The sequence below is a fragment of the Cebus imitator genome, unplaced genomic scaffold (assembly GCF_001604975.1).
Source record: "Cebus imitator isolate Cc_AM_T3 unplaced genomic scaffold, Cebus_imitator-1.0 Scaffold287, whole genome shotgun sequence".
NCBI lineage: Eukaryota > Metazoa > Chordata > Mammalia > Primates > Cebidae > Cebus > Cebus imitator.
In genome coordinates this window covers 2,178,720-2,204,228 of record NW_016107602.1, presented here as the reverse complement: position 1 = coordinate 2,204,228, position 25,509 = coordinate 2,178,720, and the positions used below count along the sequence as shown (strand labels likewise).

The 25,509-nt window shown below is 36.0% G+C and overlaps 1 protein-coding gene across 3 annotated transcripts in view; it reads left to right on the top strand.

Annotated features, from left to right (window-relative positions):
- LOC119467420 (putative EGF-like and EMI domain-containing protein 1) overlaps positions 1-25,509 on the top strand; it is a 558,651-nt gene that overhangs the window by 389,434 nt on the left and 143,708 nt on the right. The gene's annotated exons all lie outside the window — the stretch shown is intronic.

Here is a 25,509-nt window from a genome sequence, read left to right as displayed (position 1 = left end):
CCAGAGCCAGTTGAAGTGCCTGTGTTGAATGTCATCAAGAGCACAGATCTTCCTCTTATGTCTGGATTACAATATTGTCACCCTAAGAACACTTCAAGTAGCTTATTATGGGAAACATATGATTATATGCTGGTTTGGTTGTGTCATGTTCTGATTATGGAATTTCAATCATTCATTTAAATCCCTGGGTAAAGTACATATTTTCGAAAGCATTTCATTTAATTCTAAAGTAAAAAAATGGTGCTTATCATAAAATACTCATATGTTGCTACAATATAAATGGAGGGGCAAAAAACTAACCACAGGAATCATATTATTGGTATAGAATTAGCTTTTTGCACAAACCTCAATTTTCTGTTTCCTTTTAAAATTAATTCCTTCCTTCCTTTATTTATTAATTCATCATTTTATTCATTTGACAATCATTGAGTTCCTACTCTGTATCAGGCATTATTCCATGCTCGGGAGATATAAAAATTGATGAGAAATAAATTATGTCCTGAAGGAGCTCACTGATTAGAAGCAAAGATTGAAGTATAAGCCCAAACTTACAAAGGGGTGTTTTAAGGCATTATAGCATGCGGGTAAGTGCGCTGGGTTCAACGAAACATGTGTTTGAGACCTACCTGTGTCACTTAGTATTTGTATTACCAGGGCAAGTTATTTTATTTTGCTAAGACTCTTCCCTCATTGGTAATATTTAGAATAATGGTGGTTTCTAAACCATAAATATTGCTGTGAGAATTAAATAAGATAATGCATCTAAAGCACTTAGCATAAAGGGTAGTGCTAAATGATAACTAAAAGTAGTACTCTTATTTATGAACATAGTTGCTGCCTGTATTGGGAATTTTGTAAAGGGGGTCAGAGATTGCTTTCTTCCCTTAATTTCTGAAAGGGAAGCTAGTAGATTAAAAGGAGCAGTATTACCATGCCTTCCAACTGTCCTTTCTGATTTTTTTTCTGTCTAGCCGATTACCAAGATGCCAGAGAATTTTATATAGCCAGGTTTCTCTCTTCATGTGTTTTAAGATGACAGTAGAAAAGCATTTATTCTAATTATGTTCTATTGTTGATCTTTAAAAATCGCATTCTCTTTTTTTCCTTAACAAAGCTCATTGCTGATGGGGCATATACAAATAAGTTGGTAAGATAAAACAAAACAAAAATATCCCCACTGAAGGCACCTCAGGTTAGGGCTGTGGGTTTCATTGAGACTACCAAAGGCAAGACAAATTGTAGGTGTGAGTAGGTAGGAATATTTATTGCTTTCCTTTTATCATTCCCTCCAAGCAAGGTGTGTGCAGGCAGCAATAGGAAGGGCTGCAGGTAGAGAGCCAGAAGATGTTCAAGGGCAACTGTGTCTTGACTTTCCTGGGACAGGGTTCATCCCAGAAGGGTCCTTTGCCTGGAAAAGCATAAATTCACAAAGGCAAACCCTAAGTTCACCCAGGCTCTTTTTTCATTCAAATGTAATAATCTTTATTTCTGGATAAAATTATTTGGCCATGATGATCCCAGTACTGATTCAATCTCAGAAGAAGAGTCAAGGACTGCATTGTGTTCAAGGTAAAAGTGAGATGATGACCCCTAAAAAGAACATGGTCTGTACTATGAGCATAATGTTTCTCATGAACCCTTCCTTCACCTGACAGGCAGCAAGCTTTTTATTTCTCTATGACTGAGTGTTATTAATGTTATATAATCATTGTCATTATTATAGATATATTTGAAGTACCTAGCACAGCAATTCACCATTGTTAGGTGTAATAATAATAATTTTTATAATAGCTGTTAGGCTAATAAGGCATTTTAGACTTTGTACCCACTAGTTCATTTACTTTCACTTTTCTTCTATTTTAATTGAAATTAGTTACTCATGGTCACTCATATAAGCAACAAGATATTTAGAGAAATGATTTCCATGGTTTCATTTAGCTGAGTCCATTTGTACAAAGTGAATACAATTAAGGTCAGTATTTGTACAAATCAAGAGTTTGATAATCAAGAATCCAGAGTTTGATATAATTAGGTGATATTGACTTCCTGCTTGCCCAGCATTGGGGATGGTGGTATGGAGTAAAGCAGCTCACTTGGAAAGAGCCTCTTAACTCAGTCTCATTGATCTTAGAGTCTTTCTTCTTTTAATTTCCTTAAATGACTATTTGCTAGAGATGGTACTGCTAGGGATTCAGCTTGCTTGACTGTTAAACATACAATGATCTCAGATTTATTTATGTACATGATTAAATAAAAACAAATAGAGGTCATTTTGAAATCCAGTACATTTTAAAGCCACTGCAAATGAACATTCATGTGAATGCAGTAATGAGTCATTCATGTTTATTTACCGGCTGGTAACAGTCGACGTCAGTTGGTTTCAAAGGCCATTTTACTGACTGCTACATCCATTGAATTAAACAGTCATTAAATACTTTTTCTTTGCATTAATATAAATTGAATTAGACTTATTTGAATTGCCCTTTAAAATATGGATATCAGCATTTTGTGGACATTTGTTGTACTATTTAAATAAATCTAGGCCAGGCATGGTGGTTCACACCTATAATCCCAGCACTTTGGGAGGCTGAGGCAGGTGAATCACTTGAACCTCGTAGTTCAAGGCTGCAATGAGCTGTAATCACACCACTGCATTCTAGCCTGGACAACAGAGTAAGACCCTGTCTCTAAAAAAACAATAATAAATAAATAATAAATCTAGAATCTGTCCTTAAATGGACAGAATTAAAACATTTGCAAACAATATTGTTAGCTAATCTTCCTCTTTAAATTTTTCTCTAAAGACATATAAATTTGTGGAGAAGGCTCTTGATTAGCTCAGTTTCATTGGTATCCTCTTCTTTCAGGCATAGCACTGAACCTAAAGAATGTTTTCTGATTCACATGCAGGTTGATTCTTATAAGATATAGATTAAAGAAGCAAATGAAGGGAAAAAAATGACTTCCACTGGATGCTGTGAGGGGTATTCAAATATATACATAGTGTCTGTCAAGGGTCCTCAACCTCCCACTAGAGACCAGTACTGGTCCATGGTCTGTTAGAAACTGGGCCACACAGCAGGAGGTGAGCAGCAGGTGAGCAAGCAAAGCTTCTTCTGTATTTACAGTTCTTCCCTATCACTTGCATTACTGCCTGAGCTCCACCTCCTGTCTATCAACCAGGGCACTGGAGTCTCATAGAAGCACAAACCCTATTGTGAACTGCGCATACATGCAATCTAGATTGCATGCTCCTTATAAGAATCTAATGCCTGATAATCTGTCACTGTCTCCCATCACCCCAAGATGGGACTGTCTAGTTGCAAGAAAACAAGCTCAGGGCTCCCACTGATTCTACATTATGGTGAGTTGTATAATAATTACATATCATAATGTAATAATAATAGAAATAAAGAGCAAAATAAGTGTAATGCACTTGAATCATCCTAAAACCATCCTCATTCCCCTGGCCTGTGGAAAAATTGTCTTCCACAAAACTGGCCCCTGGTGCCAAAATGATTGGGAACCACTGGTTCATACACACACAGACACACACAGACACACACACATACACACACACATATATATAAACATAGATCTATATATATATATCAATATAAGTGTATATTTGTATGTGTATGTATGTATATCTATTGAAAGGATGTAAGTTTCTTCTTTCATTTGCTAGTGTGATTATTTTCATATAATTGCATTTCAGAAAAAAATCTAACTGGTTTCATCATTTTATTTGCTATTAAAGCCAATTCTCTATTATTTTGTTTAGGAGGCTGTATCCACAACCATGAGTGAAATAGGTCAGTGATTGTTGTTTCTCATGTGTTCTTTATGGCAGTAGCTCTGTACTGGGGTGATTTTTGTCCGCTAGAGACACTTGTCAATGTCTGGAGACTCTATTGATTTTCACAACTGAGGGGAGTGGGCGCTGCTGTCATCTAGTGGATAGAGGTCACGATGTTGCTAAACATCCTCCTCTTCTATAATTCTGATTATACCACTTCAGATTTCAACACCTTAACTTTATGTTTTAGAAGTCTCATTTTTCCCAAATCTATAGCTTCTTTTCTGTATGTATGCCTTTTTTATAGTTGTATTATTTTCTTTTGCTATTTCATATATAAGCCCTCTATATTCCATATCTGAATCCAGCATCTGGGGTCCTTGTGGAGGGTCCAAATCTATTGTTCCTTATTTCTAGGCTGATTAGTTACACTTTCTTCCCTTTCGTGTTGTATATACTAATACCTCTGTTACATAACTTCTCACAGAGCACTGTACTTATTTACACATTTGTACTGTCAATTAGATCGGGGCTATCTCCTGGAAAAGGACCATGTCTTACCACTTTTTCATCCCCAGCACACAGTTGTCTGGCACCTAGGGGACTCCATAAATGCTTATTGAATGAATGAATACCCATCATCCTTTCAAACATAAATGCGTACAAGCATACAGGCAATATGCCTTTTATTCATTTCCTTATCTACAGATTCTAATCATGCTGGGATTGTCACTTAAAGTTTGACTAGTTAAACTATTTGGTTATCAGTAGGTCTTAGTGTAAATATTTGCTGATAACAAGTCATTTGAAAGGGAAAATTGCATTTTTTTTATTTCAAGGGAGCAAATCAAAGACTTTTGGCTTAGTTTCAGCTTTCTGAAAAGTTTCTTCATATGGCTTGTCTAAATTATTGGTGCCCGCAGTGTCAGTAGTGTGTCTGTTCAAGCACAGTAATCTTGTGGTTCAAAGAAATTTTCTAAATGAAATGATGACTAATATTAATATACATTCTAATAAAAACTTACAAAGGTAGTGAACATTGACTAGACATTTGAGATAAATTATTCTATTTGAGAGAAATACATGAATACATACTATACATTGATAAAGACATATTGCTTAAAGAATTGATTGTTAAAATATTTAAAGTAATTTTAATGATATTTTGGGTCATATTTTTTCCTGAAGGATATTGGAAATAACTAAGTGAATAAACAGGGAATATAAATCAGCATGTCACTGTGGCAGAATTACTGAATATTTGAGCTTCCAAAAGGCTTCTATAGTTGGAATCCCAGGGAAATTAAATGATTTGAACAAGCTAACGATGCTAGTTGATGAGCAAAATGACACCAGATACCAAGCTTTCTTATTTGTTACCCAGTATCCTTTCCCTTTGATGTGGTTGATGGGCAGCATAACCTGGATATAGAGTAGTCTGACTGTGAGGTCACAGTGTTGTGGGGGAGAGAGGCCCTTAACTCACAGAAGCCATGATTGACAGAAGAGGAAAATTTAGAGCCTGAGTGATTGACTGATCTGCTCCAAGTCCTAGACTATTTATTTGTAAAGCTAAGAACAGACTACAGTTCCCTTTTTCCCGTTTGTCATTCTTCTTCATTGAAAAATCAATCTGGTCAGTAAACATTTATTGGGTAACTACTATGTGTTCAGCACTGTGTTGGGTAATTTGAGGATACCAGAATAGTGCAAAATATGGTTTCTTCCTTCACAGAGCTTCGGTATCATGCAGCATCCTGAATATAAAATGATTGTGTGTTATTTTACATGAAAGTCAAGTAATTATATTATATCCGTAGAGAGTTCACTCAGGCCAGCCCTTTGCCGCCAAGCAGCATGGTGTCTAAACCAGCTGGTTATTTACCCTAGTATTATAGATCTCCAAGAGAGGACATCTGTTTAATAACTCTTGTGATCAGGAAAGCTTTCCTTATGTGTAACCTATATTGCTCCTCTTTAAATTTAAGCCTGCTTGTTTTATTTTCTTCTAGTTCAGAGATACTTAAGTAATCATAATCTCCCCGTGCAGTAATTCTCCCCACACTTACAGCACGTTAATGTATAGTTGTTCAACTTAGTAAAAACATTTCTTGTGCCAAATATTGTAGTCTGTTGGCACTTGAAGAATAAAATATCACACACACACACACACACACACACACACACACACACATACACATGCATATTTGTTTTGAGTTTATTAAGAAAATGTGAAATCATTATGAGGAATTTGTTTACTTCTACATGTTGCTTCTCTTAATAGTCACTTATAAAGGAAGTCTGGACCTCTTTTACTGTTATTATGAAGCATGCAAAGTAATAGCAGTTATCTGGCCTCAAAGAGCTTGCCAACTATTGGGGTATCCAACTAGGAATTGCCAACTATTGAAATTTATACAGATGAAGAATAATTTGGGGAAAATCCAATACAGTCTATTCACATATACTAAATTAAAGATTGTCTATTTTGAATTTATCAAGACACATTTACAATACGGAATAATTACGTTTAAAAGACTTAAATCACTTAAAATGTGGGGGATTTATCATACTGCATTCATAATTGTATGCAGAGTTTTTTTTTTTCTTCTCATTCACCAAGCACCTATCTGACCTAAGGATACTTAGGTCAAATAGGTTTGACTGTGCTCCATGTCAAACAAAGAGCACAAATTTTCAGTTCAAATATTGACTCTAACATTTACTAGCTGTGACACTTAGGGCAAGTTATTTAATATCTGTGGGCTTTCCCTTCATTTCTAAAACCAGAATAATAATACTTAGCCTTATAGAGTTTGATAGATCAAATAAGATATAGTTTGAAAGCATCTTGATGGTAGGAAAATCTTCTTTCCCATGTTTCATGTCTACCTAAAGAGGGATGTTTATTAGTAACATTCCTGACCTCTCTGCACCCTACACCTCCTCACTTCTTCCCAAGAGAAGTGAAAATACCCCACTGGTGAGTTTGGGGAAAGAAATTGGCCTGTTGAGTTTAGCTCACATTCATATTTTTCTTTGGGGCCTGCAAATGCCTGCAGAAAGTGACCATCTCTCTGCGTAAATGTATGTTTCACCAGGGCAGGACCCCACATGAGGAAGACAGGCTTTCCAGCTACACCTAAGACCAGATGGGAGTGTTTGTCTAATTCTGCATGCATTTTTTAGGAAGCCCATTGTTGCTGTGCCCTTAAATTCTATTATCCAGTTTCAATTTTAACAAAAATGAATATTTTGTCTCCATATGTCCATTTTGAATTAGATCTCAATTAATTCAAAACTCAGGCAGTCAACATAAATTTATTATTGTATCCTCTCAAAATAGTAACACTTCATATTTGCCTAATACTTAGGAAATTTTATTTCTCTCTAGATTTTTTTATTTCCTCCTGTGCTATTTGTTGTTGAAGATAAAAAAAAAATGTGCAATATTATCTTTGTCTCTCTCAGGAGCTTCCAGTTCAATAAAGGAGATTAGATGGATACACAAAAAGCTATAGTGTAAGATAGCAGGAGTAAATATAAGGCAGGCACAAGCAAAGTGCTATGAGAATTAAGAGGAGAAAAAGATAACCCACTGTTGGATCAAAATGGGCTGCAAATAACTAGGGCAGACGCTCATCATGTGGTCCTGGGACTGAACAACCTGCCTTCCATTTCTTTAATTTCCTATAAAATTCCCTAGTAGAGCTCTGCCCAGTATGACTTGTCCTGCTGTCTCTTGTGTCTCTTGATTCACATTGAAGGGCATCTGGGATTTTAACAACAAAGCTACCACTGCTGTTCCCAAGACATTCCTTGTGGAAATTTCTGAGGTTGTTCTTAAACATATGTGTCTTTCAGACTAGAGTGAAGACACATATAATTCAAATCTGAAACCCTGCTATGAAAAAGGAAATTCACTTTATTTATATTTAAGCCAGTTTGTTAAATGAAGCCCATCATTTCTCTCCCAATAATTCTGAGTAATCGCTTCAACACCTCAGCTTTCTGCTAACACTTAACTATAGTCAACAGGGTATCTAGAAGTGAGAGGAGCTGGAAGAGACTAAAGCTGATACAGATTCCCCAAGATGAGTTGGCTCACTTAGCAGATTTCATTAGGGACATGCAGATTTATGGCAGTTATGGCTTCTACAGGTAGTGCCAAAAGAGGCAGACGAGAAAAAAAAATAGGTCTTAGAGTTCTGTGGCTGTCAAGCAAGACATCAAAAGGCTTCTTGTTGCCTCAGCAGCCCGTGCTACTCTTATTACAAAAACAAACAGAAGCAGCCAATCAGGGAAAATGGCTGTGTGAAGGTGTCTCAACCTGGTGAGCAGCAAGATACCTTTTTTCCAAACTTTGGCTCATGATCCTTAAATTTTACTGTAAATTGGGAAGCATAACATATTTTATATTCTGAAGAGTAAAACTTTTAGTTTCATTCACAATATTTTTTAGTTTCTCTATCTAGTAGTCTTAAAAATGAGCTATTTTTAAAATATTGTATTATTATATTTTTTACCAGAAATATTTTCCAATTGATGCATCCTGTCTTAAATTCCTCAGATGTGTGTCTACCTTGTAGGTATATTTTTATTATAAAATCATACCCACCAAAAGATCAGTGTGATCCTGTATTCTAAAGCATGATGTTTTTAGACTTCTGAAATGTAGAGGGTTGGTTTCTGCCCTTATAAGATCCATATTCCTTTCTATTACTATCATAAAAGTAGTCATGGATGGCTGACTTTTTAATTTTCTTGCTATAAGAAATTTCTTCCTCAACTTATAAATAATGGAGACTTATTTTTCTTGCAATAAAGACTCATTAAGGGAGCTTCTGAATACATACCTGTGATTTTTAATCAGAAAATAAGTCAGTTAAAATTGATTTGTTATTTTGCTGCTGTTGACTTTCATGTGTCTGTATTTTTAGTGGCCCTCTGATGACCAGTCACCCTCAACATATGATATTATAGAAAGAAAAGAAGCTCCTGATTTCTGAAAAAAACTATATACTGTAGTTCATAAATTCAAGTTAATTTTCTGTTTTTATTATTAGTTTCAATTCTTAATTTGTTAACAGACCAGGCCTGTACTTCCTTGAATTTAATTTATATCATAATAAAAGGATAATACCCATGTTATTTGTCCCAGTAGATGCATTTGATGCATATATTCCACATGCATTACTGGTAAACCTAACCTTCTGAGAGTGTGAATACTTTTTTGGATTTTTACTTTATTTCTTCTCTATTAGTATCCCATTGGTAAAAGTATATTCCCAAGAAGAATGATATTGTAAATATACAGAATTCTTTATGCTATTACAAACACAGGTGTCTGATATTTTACATTTCCTATAAATAGGAAAGATATGTGTAAGGAATCTGGAGAATTTTTCTAAAAAGTATTGTTCTCATTTTAATAAGGGAGATAGCAGGTCTCTAACATTGTATGAAATCATAGGCTTTTGTGATTGTTTATCAAAGTACTGAGAGTAATTGATTATAAATTAATTATTGTCATTCAAATATGATTATTTAAGTCTATCTTGCAGAATGAGAAAGGCAATTGATATTGTATAAAACCATTTGAAAATACTCAAATAATAGACTACCTGAAAGGCACTGCATACTGTAGGAGGCCATTGCTGGCTAGAAACACACATAGGAAGGGAACAGTTGTTAGCTTTGGTTGGTCTCAGATTGGCATTGGGTCCTAGTGACTCCCATTTCAGGGTTGGGATAGAGAAGAGCAGAACTAAGATGCCTTAGGTTTTCCTGTTTGTGTGGGCATGAGAGGTGGGGGAGAAGGGCAGGAGAGGAGAGAGACAAGAATAGTCATGTAAAAGAATGCATTTTATATATGTGTACTTTATGCTGTGTCAAACACATGTTTCTAAATTATAAAGTTCTCTAGTTCTCGACAAGCTTGCTGAAGTGGGACACTTCAAATCCTACAGCACTCTCAGCAATAACATAAGCCATCCAGATGAGATGTGCAAACAAAATGACTTTTCTCTGCTTCGTGTATATTTAATAATTTTTTAGCATGACTGAAATGACCTCTGTGGTAATCCATCGAAAAATGTCCACAGGGTAAGAAAGAAAATTGATTATAAATTGCTTTTCATTGGTGAGAAAATAAGTTGATTTAAAATCATCTGTTACATAACTTTGAACAAGTGAACTGGAAGTTTCTGTATTTAAATCATTGATCTCCTTATTTTTATATTTATTTTAAAATATATTTATATTTTTCTGTATTCAAATCTTTTGTAATTAAATTTTCAGTGTTTGAATTTTCTGTATAAATATATAACACATATCTATTTTTAAATATATTTATTTTTCTGTATTTAAATCACTGATCTGTTTGCTTTTATATCACTTCTTTTATTTTAAATAATCATCACATTTTGGTGGCCTGACTGTGCTTTGGAAAACAAATTAAAACTGTAGCTGAAAAAAATAGGTTCATTATAATTTATTAGATGCTGTCTTTATTAAAAGGTGAATTGATTTAATCCTTATAAAAAAAATCCTAAAGCACAAGAAAGCAAAATAGCTGTGTAAAAGCTTAGTGTACTCAACAGTTAGAAGATACTACAGTTCAGTACTTAATGTGCGTATGAATCAACTTAGCGCTTGTTAAAATGTAGATTCTGATTCAGCAGGTGTGGCATCCGCCTGAGAATCTGCATTTCTAGCAGGCTCCTGGGATTTGCAATGATGCTGATCCAGAGACTATAGTGGGTAAAAAAGCTTTTGTCAGCTTATTCTTGCAATGTGTCAGATAATTATTAAGCATTTGCTAATTACAATACAGTCATAGAGAAGCGATACAAAACGGTGTGAAATGTGGTGTCTGCAATTCTGAAACATTTTAAGGAACAGGTTTGTTGAGATAAAATTCACAACCCATACAAGCCATTCATTTAAAGTGTAAAATTCAAAAGCTTTTGGTATATTCACAAATATATGCAATCATGACCACCTCAAAAAAAATTCCTATGCATTTTAGTATCACTTTCCTGCTCTCCCATCACTCCCACAGCCCTGAGCAACCACAAATTTACTTTGTCTTTATATATTTCTCTATTTTAAACTTTTATATAAATGGAATCATATATAGTGTTTTGTGAATGGCTTCTTTCACTTAGCATAATGTTTTTAAGGTTCAACCATGTAGTAACAGTACTTCATTCCTTTTTATGCACAAATAATATTTCATTGTATAGACATACCACTTTCTGTTTATCCATTTGTTAGCTGATGGACATTTGGGTTGTCTCCACCTTTTGGCTATTATGGCTAATGCTCCTATAAACATTCATGGGCAAGTTTTGTGTGTAGATAAGCTTTATTTCTCTTGGGTGTATACCTAAGAGTTGAATTGCTTGATTATATGGTAATCATACATTTAATTTTTCTGAAGATTTTAATTTAGATAAAAAAGATTTTAATACATAAATATTAACATATATATGTGTATAAACATATTGTATCAAACAATTGGCTTCATGAAAAAGGATTCAGGGTCAAATAATTTTGAAGAGCACCATATGCAAAAGCTCTCTTAAAGCAAATCAGGCAAAAGAGGAACCATTTCACTTTGTTTAACATAGGTTTCCGAATATGTTTGGAAATCTTTGAAAAGTAAAATGTTTAAAACTCAAGGATTTTAGTATTTAGTAGAGAGCATTCTGAGAAATGTAATTGCAGGTTCTAGACATAGAAAACTTATTGGATAGGGTAGAGAGTATATTTAGGGAACTAGTGGATGATTATTAGGGATAGACAGAGGATAGCTTCAACTCAATGGGTGAATCCTGTAGGTAACTGGATAGAAGTGTGGAAGATATCTGAATAAAGAAATGATAGGGTGGAAATGTGATTTCTGAAAGTTGTTCTGGGCATGATTCATAGGATGTTACACAAAGACAAAAAGACATGAAAATGGCAGGGATACCCTTTACGGGCCAGCGAAACTGCCTAGCTATTAATATCCATAAATTGTGTAAGGAGGGAAGCATCAGGGAATTCTGATGACACAGTGGACCCAAGGGAAAAGGGACATATCAAAGTCTTTTTAAATAAGATGACAAATAATAAGGAATCAATTATCGATAGCAGAAATGCCAAATGCAGTATGATAGAATAAGTGCATCTTTAAAAGTACCAAACTTCTGTTTACCACATTTCAACCAGATATAGCTACATAAAATTTTCTACCATTATTAAAAAAATGATTATATAAAAATGATGAAGATCTATATAGTCATCCTTTTTGTTTGAAAATCAGTACTTGATTTCTGTGTGTGCCACTGCCACAGGTTTTGATACTGCCATCTGGCAGTCTGCTTATTATGGTCATTATGAACCTATACTTTCTTTTTCTGATGGTTTCTATTCCCATTAAATCAGAAGTTATGTCAATTTCAAATTAATGAGAAGTAAGCATAAAGATGGAAACTTCCTTTCAATGTTATTATTAATTATGCTTTTGAAGCATAATATTTAGCACTGTTCAAATCTGTTTGTAAATAAGTTCTTTCTTTGAGGAGATTACCTGTCTTTACTTTTTCTCCTGTTAATGTATTTGCTGTTTCCCTTTTGTTGGATGTCATTAGAAAATGAAATTGCCAGATGGTTTGCAAAGAGAAATGAGCAACAACGTCCCTTTAAAAAAAAAATTTATTTACAAAGAAGCAAGCAAGCAAACAATGTTTGCTTTAAAGAAAAAAAGAAAGAAAGAAAAAATGTTGTTTAAAAGATACACAAAGACACATTCAGAATCTCAGAGTGTTAATTAAATGCTCCTGTTTATATCAGGATGAGTATGCCAAATAAGGGTAATAGTTCCTATATAGGTAAAATTAGGGCTCTTGAGGAGCCACACATTGTTAGCATAACACACAGCATGAAGATGGCCTCCTGGCCAGCCCTTTTCCTTCAGTTATAGCTATTCAAGTCTTCATTTTCACAAGCAGTACCCTCTGATATCAAAACAGAGTCACTGTTTTTGTCTACATGACCTTAAGTAGTATGAAGATCACTAACGTAGGCACTATGAAACCTTAGTGATTTCAGGTTCACTGCCAACTGCATAACCCAGAATATGTCTCTTTCATTCTCTGGGCCTTAATTTGCTAATCTATAAAATAACATATTAGGAATGAAACATCTTCAAAGTCTCTTTCAGATTGTAAATGCCATAATTCACAAGCATAAATCTACAATTTAAGTGTAATTCAAAAGCTGGAATTCTGTGCAAGAGGCCAGGAAAAGATTTCTAGAAGTTATAATGACTACATAAAAACTTCTTTTCTGAACCTTATGGCTAACACAGAGAACCTATGGTATCTGGTAAGATATGAGATTATATCAAATTAGAGGCCAGAAGAGAGCAGAGCAGAAGCAGCAATTAAGCTTTATCACAGGTTACGGCAGCCATGGATTCTACTTGGCCTTTTAGGCATGGCTTTAAGGTAACCTAGTTTTCCATTTGACTTTCTTTGTTTCTGTGTCTCTCTCAAAATAAAAACACTTCTTAGATTTCTCCAGTTCTATGCCAGTGTTAGATACCTACCTTGTATTCAATACATTCATGTCGAGTTTATTGCCATCAATTGTCCACATCACTAGTCAGTCTAGAGGAGATTTTAGACAAGAAAATAAAACATTATGTATTTTCTCAAATAATTCTTTCATTTCGTCATTTTTTTAATTGAGAGGAACAGCTGCAGTCTCAAACATCTCTGCAAAAAATATATTCACATATTAATTTAAAGTGCAAGTAACGGCTGGGTGCGGTGGCTCACACCTGTATTCCTAATGCTTTGGGAGGCCGAGGTGAGTGAATCACCTGAGATCAGGAGCTTGAGGTCAGCCTGGCCAATACAGTGAAACCCTGTCTCTACGAAAAATACAAAAAAAAATTAGCTGGGTATGGTGGCAAGTACCTGTCATTCCAACTACTCTGGAAGCTGAGGTAGGAGAATTGCTTGAACCCAGGAGGCAGAGGTTGCAGTGAGCTCAGATTGTGCCATTACACGCCAGCCTGGGCAACAAAAGTAAAGCTCTGTCTCAAAAATAAATAAATAATTAAACATAATAAAGTACAAGTTAGGTTATTTTTGCCCAATAAAATGTTTTACATTTGCTGTGCTGATTCTCAGAAAGTAAATTTTAAATTATAAAAATGTATGTGATTTTGTATGTGATTTTTATTTTAACAGAAGTGCTTATAAAAATTTTATCCTTGTATTTCTATATATGCTTCACACACACTCTGATAATTAAGTTCATAGTTATCATGGGTTATTAAGCTTATCAGAACTGGAAAGTAGCAATTCTAGTTTTAAGGGGTTGGTGCTTTTTTAAATGTTGTTTTTCATAGGTAATTTCTAATGCGTATGTGATACTGGCATAAGTGAGAAAGCCAGTAGGCCAAGCTCAAAAATTTGGAGAAAGAAAAGAAATTAGATGTCCTCTGAAAATCAACACAAAATCAAGTGGAGAAAAATATGGAGAATTAACTCTGTTTTCAGAGAGGCTTAAAGAGCCTGGCTATCATCTGATGCTATTCATAGAGCTTAAGAAAGAGTCTGGCAATCAAGTGCAGTCAGATACAGAAATGTACACAGAGAAGAGCCCATCCAGAAATGCCCAGGAAAGATGAAGCCTTAATCAACAGACTTCGAGAATCCCTGTCCTATGCGCAAATGAATGTGTTAGGTTAATTTATACCATTAAACAGTAAGTTTCATCTAATTGATTCCATTCATTAGATCTCTGTGATATCTTATAATACAGTTCCTGTATCAGTCTGGGTCCAATGTGGAGAGAAAGAAACTACACAGTAATTTGAACATGGGAAGTTTAATATAAAGAATTAACTAGAACAGGAGGTTGGAGTAATAAGGAACTGGCCTATAAGAAATAAAGAGAATGCTAAAAAAATACAGGACTTCAACTACTACCTTCTAGGGATGGATTGATTACATTTTACCCAGACAAGAGGCCCTCCTAAGGTTGAGATCCAGACCTGGTTGGAAAGGGTGTAAACACGGTTCATTGAGTGACAGAGAAATCACTGTGTTGCCACACCGGCAGAACTTGGAAATCTGGCTCCTGGAACTTGCCAGAAATCTACAGTCTAGGGTGCTAGAGAAAACCGTTCAAGATGAGGTATCTTTTTACCACAACATTGCCCAAGGGGAGACTCAGGGGAAGTTGCTGGTCATTGGATGCTGCTGGCCACCAGTGACTGCACAAGTCAGGTGCTAAAGAAACTGCATGTGCTGCAGAAGCCTGGCACCAGAGAAGCTGCTGCGCTGTGAAAGATGGCATCAAAGAAGCTATGTGCAAAGTAACAACCTAGCTGTAAACCCTAGAAGCCACCACACTGCAGGTAAATAACACTGGAGAAAGAGCCTGCATTGTGGAAGCTAGGTGCTGGGAAAGTTGGGCACATTGCGAAGACCAGTTGTTGGAGACGATGTTGGAACTGTGGGACCCAGACATTGAAAAGGCTACACAGGCTCCAAGAGCCAGACTGGAGAAGTCACCTGCTTTAGAGGAGCCAGGAACAAGAGAAGCGGCATTAGGGGCCTGTCTAGAGAAGTATGCTAGAGCCAGGAAGAATGACACCTTACTCTACAATGTCTTTTCATGGCCCTCTACTGGCAAGTTTTCACATAGTGCCTGCTGACAAAGAAAAATTAAAGGCCCCAGATCCGTTTTTACAGTGAAGGCAAAAATAATAAATTTGGAGCTAGGAGGTAATTAATCAACAATAAGCCCAGTTCCCAGCTATGCTTCCTCTGCTCCATAAGAGACTTATAAATATGTGTCCTTCTTCCCTTATAAATACATGTAGATTTGGTTACTCCCCTGAAGGCAAAGGTGTTTCTCCCATCCATTGGTTGACTCGGGCATGTGACTTGCTTGGGACAATAGCATAGCAATGAATGTGATGTAAAACCAGTTCTGAGCAGATGTTTTAAATGTGAGTGCGTAGGTTAGTATGAATTCTTCCATCTTTGCTGTCTGCCATAAAGTCAGTAAGTCCCAGACACGGTCTACTCTTTTATTGGGGTCCTAGAATTATGCACAGAACTGAGTAGAGCCACAGCCAACATGAGACCTCTAAGCAAGGAAAAAATATTGGTAGTTATGTGCCCCTTAGCCTTTGGGTTGTTATTACAACAAAAGCTGACTAATGAAGTTTCTATGCTTGACAAACAACTGTTTGATTTCTATTTGGCTAATCATGATAATGCAGCATAAGCTATGGTATAAACCATTAGGTCATTTTCTGATTTTACATATTCATCTTCAGCAAGGAGACAAAAGGAAATGACAAGGCCCACCTTAGACTGAAGAGAATTCATCATAGTCATTTCATCCTGAGAGAAGTCTTCAGAGGCAGCTAGCCAGAACTTCCCAGATGACATCTCGGACTTGCCTGAGTATAAATCCTTGGGTGGAAGATTAGAGATGGAAAAGCTATTGTCAACATTTTCTTTAATGTATAGGGCCTCTCTGCATGACTGTTGCTCTTCTCTTTGCCAGTTTTCATGATTTGCTGCCAAGATTACCATTTACTTCATTTTTTCTGGTTTTTCTCAAATGTTCCCTAGTCCTTTGGGACACTGGGTTGTGGTTTATCTTTAGAAACTGCTATTCTTGATGAGACTTGGTTGACTTCTACCAAGTTTTTGTGGAAGAAAATGGTTTTTGATAATAGTGTTATGTAATTCTTCAGCTGTCACATAGTCTAACAAATTAACACATAGTTCATATTAACATAGACTTTCTTTTCACTCATTGAGTTATTAGGAGAAAATAATTTTCTAACTCACTATTATAATATTCGTTATCATTGCTATTATAATTACTATTATATTTGATAATCTCAGAGCATCCCCAACCTGCCTACACATACTCACATACACATGCACACATACATACACACACACACACACAGAGAAGTATGAGGCAAGGTATTTCCAACTTTATTGAGCTGAAAAATCACATTGCTATTCAACAAGATTTTTTTCAATTTTTTTCAATTAAAAGTAAGATATTACTTGCTATGATCACTAACTAAAAACATAGGTCAAATATTAGCATGTATATAAGATATATGTTTAAGAAAATATAAACAGTTGAGTGCTAGGACTGTTACTTCCTGTAGATATTAAAAAATATTGCCTAGTGTTTTTAAACCCTCCTTTCGTAGTAATGATCAGTCCTGGAACTAATTTAATATGAGCAAATGCATGAAAGACATCATGAGGAGATGGAAAACAGCCACAGAGTCTAGTCCAGCCACTGTTACTGTACTTGGAGAATCTTAGTTTTCTCATCTCTCAAAGGGAAATAATAACATCTGCCCAACCAAACTTATGAATTTTTTTGAGAATAAGATGACTGTCTTTGTGAAAAGTTTATGTCAATAGAAAAGATCTTTGCAAATGTGAATTTTTTTGATGTTATGGGAATAATTGGTTGATGGTATGTTAATGTCTTCCTAAATTGCATTGAACCTAGAACCTAGCCAAGGGAATAAGACTTAGTCAGCAGGATGCTCTTCAAAATATATCTTACTACAGAAAAATCAGAAGATATTAGGACAGACCTTAAAGTTTAGGGTAGATAGAAATATAATTTCTCCTTCTAAAGTCAGTAATAACCTGATTATAACTTTGACTGTCAGAAAATATGATATTCCTCAACTCCTATTAAAAAAAGATGTGATCACGCAATAGAGAAATTTACTATGGGAAAGCTCCTTAACAATTAAATGGTATTATCATTGAAAAGGAGAAGGGATAAAATGATGAGAGAGAGGCTTAGTGGCAGGTTGGAGGTGGGGAGATACAGATGGAGGGAATATAACCAGCTCCCAGTCATCTTCTCTCTGAATTTCTCTGGACCTTATTTTCTTTAGTATATAGTGAACATTTAATCCTTTTGTTTCTCTGTGATCCCAGAGCTCTTGGAACAAAGTTCCTATTAGAACTTCAGATGGTGTATTACATTGATCTGTTAAATTGTCTTTCTCATCAGACTACAGATGTCTTGAAGGTGAGGATCATTCCTTAATTGTATAGTAGCCCTGACTGATGCCTTGCACAAGACCTGGGATGTAGTAGATTTATACTGAGTGGTATATGAAAGGATGGGCACAAAATAGATCAGAGTAAAGTCATTCGAAGAGATAGGATTCAGTAAAGTTTTAATGAAGTATTTTACTTCTTAAATATTAAGGAACTATTCTCAGAATTCAGCACAGTACAAAATGTATATTTTAATTTAAAAATTAGTCTGTAGAAATGATTCAAATATTCTTTCAGGAGACTCCTGGAAAACATGATTAATTTCTTTTCTTTTTTCCCTCTTCCACCTCGTCGTCCTCATTCTCTACTGCTTCTGCCACCCCGGCCGCCGCCGCCTCCTCCTCCTCCTCCTCCCTTCCTCTTTCTTCTTTCTTTCTTCCTCCTTCTTCTTCCTCCTCCTCCTCCTCCTCCTCCTCCTCCTCCTCCTCTTCTTCTTCTTCTTCTTCTTCTTCTTCTTCTTCTTCTTCTTTCTTTTCTTCTTTCTTCTTTCTTCTTTCTTCTTTCTTCTTTCTTCTTCTTTATTCTTCTTCTTCTTCTTCTTCTTCTTCTTCTTCTTCTTCTTCCTTCTTCCTTCTTCTTCTTCTTCCTTCTTCTTCCTCTTCCTCTTCCTCTTCTTCTTCTTCTTTCATCTTCTTCTTTCTTCCTCTTCTTCCTCTTCTTCTCTCTTCTTCTTCTTCTTCTTCTTCTTCTTCTTCTTCTTCTTCTTCTTCTCTTCTTCTTCCTCCTTCTTCTTCTTCTTCTTGTCGTCGTCGTCTTCTTCTTCTTCTTCTTCTTCTCTCCTCCTCCTCCTCTTCTCCTCCTCCTTCTTCCTCTTCTTCTTCCTCCTCCTCCTCCTCCTCCTCCTCCTCCTCCTCCTTCTTCTTCTTCTTCTTCTTCTTCTTCTTCTTCTTCTCCTTCTTCTTCTTCTTTCCTCCTCCTCTTCTTCTTCTTCCCCTTCCCCTACCCCTTCCCCTTCTTCTTCTTTCTTCTTTCTTCTTTCTTCTTCTTCTTCTTCTTCTTTCTTCTTCTTCTTCTTCTTCTTCTCCTTTCTTCTTCTTCTTCTTTCTTCTCGATGTCTTAATTTGTCACCTAGGTTGAAGGGCAGTGGCATGATCCTGGCTCACTGCAACCTTCACCTCCCAGGCTCAAGTGATCCTCCCACCTTGGCCTCCAGAGTAGCAGGGACCACAAGTGCCTGCCACCACGCCCAGCTAATTGTATTTTTAGTAGAGATAAGGTTTCATATATTGCCCAGTCTGGTCCAGAATTCCTGAGCTCAAGTAGTCCACCCACCTCTGCCTCCCAAAGTGCTAGGATTACAGGTGTAAGCCACCGTGCCCAGCAAGAATAATTAATGTCTAATGCCTAAGTTCCTAAGTTTAAATTTATGCATTCTTAAAAATAGACCTAAAACAACTATGATATTCTGCTTCAGAAGATAACAGTAGCTTTCCTTGCTGCCCAGAGAAGGGTCCATACTGCATTGTTCTAGATTCCCGTTGTAATTGAAGGAAAACTTTCACAATGTCCAGAGCTCTTAACATCTGGCAAATAAAGGAGGATGTCCTCAAATTCCTTGCAGCAGAAACCCACTTAGGTAGCAACAACCTAACTTCCAAAAGCAACAGTACATTTCCAAAAAGAAAAGTGATGGCATCTACACCATAAATCTGAAGAAGACCCAGGAGAATCTTCTGCTGGCAGCTTCTGCCATTGTTGCCATTAACAACTGATACCAGTGTCATGTCCTCCAGGATTCCTGGCTAGTGGGCTGTGGTGAAGTTTGCTGCTGCCATGGGAGCCACTCCTATTACTGACGGCTCTATTCCTGGAACATTTACTATCCAGATCCAGGCAGCTTTCCAGGAGCCATGTCTTCTGGTGGTTACTGATCCCTGGACTGACCACCAACCCCTCACAGAGGCATGTTATGTTAACATACCTACCATTGCTCTGTGTAACACAGATTCTCCTCTGCACTGTGTAGACACTGCCATCTATGCAACAAGGGAAGTCATTCAGTGGGTCTGATATGGTGGATGCTAGCCTGGGAAGTTCTGTGCATGTGTGGCACCATCTCCTGTGAACACCCATGGGACGTTATGTCTGATTTCTATATCTGCAAAGACCCTAAAAAGAAAGGGCAGTCAGCTCCTGAGAAAGCTGTAACCAAGTAGGAATTTCAGGGTGAAAGGACTGCTCCAGTTCCTGAGTTTATTGCTTCTCAACCTGAGGCTGCAGTCTGGTTTGAAGGCATGCAGATGCCTTCTGTGCCCATTCAGCAGTTCCCTACTGAGGACTGTAGCGCAGCCTACCATAGAAAACTGGTCTGCAGCTGCCACTGCTCAGGCCACTAAATTGGTAGAAACAACCGCTGAGTGTCTTAAGCTGTTTTTCTACAGACTCTTAAGCAAGATGGAAATAAGGTTGATGAAAAATAAACATCAAATCCTAAAACAAAACAAAACAATATTTGTTTTTGAAAAAGGAATGTATTTTTAGGTGGGAATGGGATGGGGAAATAAGTGTTATAAAAGTTGGAAGCCTATGCCTGGCATATAAATGTAAAAACATGGGAATCTTTCTCATAGCATACAGGATATTGCAATTATTTTGTTTAAAAAACCCAAAAACTTAGGAAAATTAAACATATTCTAAATTATAATGTCATTAACTTATTTTTTTTAGATGTCTTAAAAAAGGTATGGAACTCACAAACATTTCCTGGTAGTTTTGAGCAGACATAACTATTAACCTATAATAACTATTATATATAAATATAATGTATTTATAATTATATAACTTTAACCTATTATAACTATTAAATGTAAATGGGTCATCTCATTCCTCATACTGAGCATCAAAAAGGAATGTATGTAATCCTTGAATGAGCTTAAGGAAATATGAGGAGGAATGCCATATTGGCCAGGTTGTATGGATTTGACTTTCGATGGAAAGGTTTGGCATGGTAAATCTTACTTTGTCCATAACCTTGCCTGCTATGTGATATAAATTCTTTAACTACTAATCATGAATCTCAAGATCTTGGAAAATGGAGCTCCCTAGAACAGGCTATATATTTTTTATTGCCATCGCGATTCAAACCGATGCTGTTTTTCATGAGAAGACTAATAAAAGTCACATTCTGTATTGAAACATCCCTGTATTTTATGGACCCATCTGATATACCCTTAATAAAGTTTTAAAACAATCTGTAATGGATTTTGCAAGAACCTCAGATCTGCCAGCACTCTCATTAACAGCCCAATTTTAAGCACTATTTTAGGCATGATTATCTGCAAAATGTTAGTGGGGCTGTTTAATATTAAAAGACTAGTAGCTGAAGAAACAGGAAGCTCAATTACTCAAAAATTCAGCTAGATTGCTATTTCGAGTAATTTAACAAACAAAATTGCATTTTGTTCTATTTTCAAAGTATGGGCTTGTATTCATTTCCTCAAATCTGAAGTTCATTGAAAATGCCAATATTTCTTTTTTTTTTTAACCATTTATTTATTTTATTGCATTTTAGGTTTTGGGGTACATGTGAAGAACATGCAAAATTGTTGCATAGGAACACACGTGGCAGTGTGATTTGCTGCCTTCCTCCCCATCACCTACATCTGGCATTTCTCCCCTTGCTATCTCTCCCCAGCTTCCCACCCCCCACCGTCCCTCCCCTATTTCCCCCCAACTGACCCCAGTGTGTAAAATGCCAATATGTCTAAGTGATGCTGTACGAGTTGATAAAAATAAAAATACCTGTCAGCTTGTTAAAACACAAATGTTTTACAAATAATACCTTGCTCAATAATGTTTCCTCAAATGACTATATTCTATAAAATAAAAAAGCCAGAACCTCTGCCCTACCTAATGTTCACAGAAAAGACAATTAAGAAAATTATCACCTGTGATTTTCTAAAATATAAAATTGTCTTTTTTCCCTTGTCTTCTCTATCAGGGAGGATATCCTTTGAGCCCCAGACCTGTTTACAAAGGTATTTTCTTACCTGGACTTTCATGCCTTAATAAAAATTGTTAACAAACCAAAACATAAGGTAATGATCAAAAAGACTAAAATAGTTACTCATGCACAGATGAAAAATTGTCTACACTGTATTAACCCTTGCATGTATGTGTGTGTTAGAACTGGTATTGAAGATATCTGGATAAATTCATATGAAGTTATTGACAGTATTATGACCTCTGGGTCTGGGAAAATATAAATGGGTCATTAAAAGGGAGAGACTTTTTTATTTTCAATTGTTTCTTCTCTGTACTGTTTACACTATTTTCTTACCTTGAACATGGAATCCCTTTATAATAAAAATGAAATATTTTTATAATGGCACTGTTGTGCTTCCTTAAATTTTAACATCATTTTACATCCAGTAAAAATATTCAAATAGAAAAATTTGATAAAATATAAACTTGTTAAATTTAAAACATACAGGAAAGTTTTATTATTAGCTATGATGAAAGAAAACCAGGCTATGGTAATTAGACCACTAGCATTCATTGTAATTTTTTTTAAATAGACACAAAAGGACTTCACATACTTGCTACTGATCATCCTCTACTAAACATGTTAGTGGAATACTAGTTAACATTCATTCTTTATTATATAGTTTAGACATCTAACACCCGATTGGCATTAAATTTGGCAACATTCTTAGTTTTTAGTATATAATTTAAGCCATGAAAGCCATTTTGGATTGGATATTAAGACTTGAAATTACAGAACTGAAATTAACATTATTAATATATTCTTGTTCATTTTTATGATACCAAATCACATGTCTAATTCCTGAATGTATTTGTTCCTTGTGATTTCTCTAAAATTATTTTAAGTTCCCAAAGACCATTAGGCCAGAGGTAGGATAAAGTAAGATACATATCATATTTGAAATTATCTCTCTCTCTCTTTCCAGTGACTGTCCTCTTGTTTTATCCCTAATGACTACCTAATCCTTCATAAGACAAGGGGGACAAAATGAGATAAATTAACATCCTGGGCTCCTGGGTACAATGCAGTAAGTGACAGTTTTCCCTGTAGTCTTCTTGGAAGGATTACTTACTTTACTCATGGAAAGCAATGAGCTACCTTGCCTCACCAAGAAAAGTAATAATTACAGTACTTGTTTTTTCACTTTGATATCTGTTTCCTTTCTTATATTGCTCCCAGGCTGTTATTGCAACTGTTATATTTCAAGCACTGGCCTGTATGATATCTTCATATGCCAAGTAGGACCTGGACTTTTCAAATTATGCTTTATGCATGGCTCACTCCCACTCATTCTAGTGATGATATCCTCTATGATTAAGCCTACAGTGTCTTTTTAAAAAAATTGTTGCTCAATTCATGCTAATTATAGTTTGCTATTTTAAATATAAGAGAGTCAAAACATTCCTTTTCATGCTAATGAGGCATTAGACAATTGGGGGATTTATCTTTATATATAGGTTGTTATTCTTTTTCTAAAGCTAGAGAAAAGTGACTTAGAATCATTTAGGGGGATCTACCACCTGATTCATAATTTGGAATCACTTATTCCCAAGCATTATTATTATTATTTCTTTTTAAGTAACTGAGGACATTACCCAACTTTTCTAGGAATGTCCTGACTTAATATGAGCTTTCTCTTTTTAATGAAGCCAATTTATTAGGGGTGTTACTAAAAATATATATATAGCTATATATAGAATTTATAACATTTATATGAAGAAATTTATAAATAAAACTATTGATTAATCTTTCTCAAAATTTGGTTCAGGAAATATCCTTATTTTCTTTCTTTCTGGAAAGTAAATAATATGAAATAATCATAAAAAAATAATTTTAGAGATTTAATAGCATAAAATCCTGCCTTTTAAAGTGAGGTTGCTAAGAGGACAGGTTAAGCCTGCCTAGGTAGCTGCCTGGAGTTTCTTGGCCTGGCTGAGAAATGAAGCCTGTTCTTATCTTGGCCAAGGTTTGGAGAATTAGCTGGCAATTCCCTACTACAGTCAAATATTGCTAGAGAAAATTCTGGGTCTCATGCTGGGTAGAACTTGAAGGACAGTTGCAATGATTCAAGGAGTATCCCTATACACTGTTGCACAGGGGCACTTAGGCCAGGTGGGTACCAGGATCACAGAATACAATAATTGTAATGATATAGGAGTTAAGAAGAAATTATCTAGGCAGAGAGTGAGGGTTAAGAAGTCCTCAGTAAGGTTTTCCTTTTAATAAAAAGCAGCCCCCAAATCATTTCTTTTGTAACAAAGAGCAGTCTGTAAAACAAACCTGCAGACATAGACAAGCAAGCTAGAAGCTTGCAGCTGTGCTAATAGGAAAGGCCACCTGGGACTAGGTATGTCTAACATGGCAGCTCCATCATCACCTTTTCTTGTCAACCACATGAACAGTAAAAAGCAGGCAACATGACAGCTGGCCAAGTAGAGACTCCATTTGCATGATATAAGATCAGGGTCAGGTAGCCAGCTTCCTTGCATGCTATGTAAACATCACACCTGGCCCAACCAATCTTTAGGCCCTATGTAAATCAGACACTGCCTCCTCAAGCCTGCCTATAAAACCCTATGCACTCTTCCTTGGGGCCAGAAGCCACATTCACATACCCTTTTCTCCCCCAAGGGAAAAAGCTATTCTCCTTTCTTTTTCTTTTGACTATTAAACCTCTGCTCTTAAACCCACTTCTCATGTGTCCCAATCTTCGATTCCCTTGGCGTGAGACAACGCACCTTGGAAATTTACCTCAGACAAGGACACCACTTTGGTTAAGCTGATTGCCTAAACTAGGGCACTTTGGAGAATAAATGGGAGGAGGAAAGGGAGGTGCTTAAATAATTAATATTGTAGCAAAAATAATATTACTTTCCAGAAAACAAATATTTCTAATTTATCACTCATAATAAATGAAAACATCAGTACAGCAAAGACGTTCATACCATTCTGTCTGCCTGTAGCAGGACTTCTCAACTTCCCATGAATGAGGATATCATTTCCCAATTATCTACCGTCCCTGTCAATTAATGCCCCGCTATAGCAAAAGGACTATTGTAGCTAATCTTCTCTAGATTTCCAGAGGACAAACTGACCATAGCTAATATGTGGGCGATGTCTCTACTTTGTGGAACTGTTGAAAGTTACATCGAATGGGAAATGTTTGGAAACTGCCTACTTTTCTGACACTTTTAGTGCCCCAACATTTTCTTCCGTCCATTTCTTTTTCCATCACTCACTGCATACTCACATAAAATCTACACAAGACTCAATCTTATTTTTATTATAGTTTAGGTTTCGCATGTTTGTCTTATTAGACTCAACATTCCTTGAGTATGGCCTGCTTTCCATACATCTGTATACTACCTAAGGCCCAACACATTGCTGGCTCATAGAAAATAAACATTGGCTAATTGAATGTTTCTGACTCTCCCCAAGGAAGAATCTGCTTTCCAGCCCATCAGAGGAGGGCAAGTGTCACTGGGCTTGTTGGCTTGTTCAGCTGGATGGCAGTAAAGACTCATGACTTTCTTCGTTCATAGTGCAAAGGCTACTTTGCCATCTATAATTTGATTTCTTGAATAGATCTA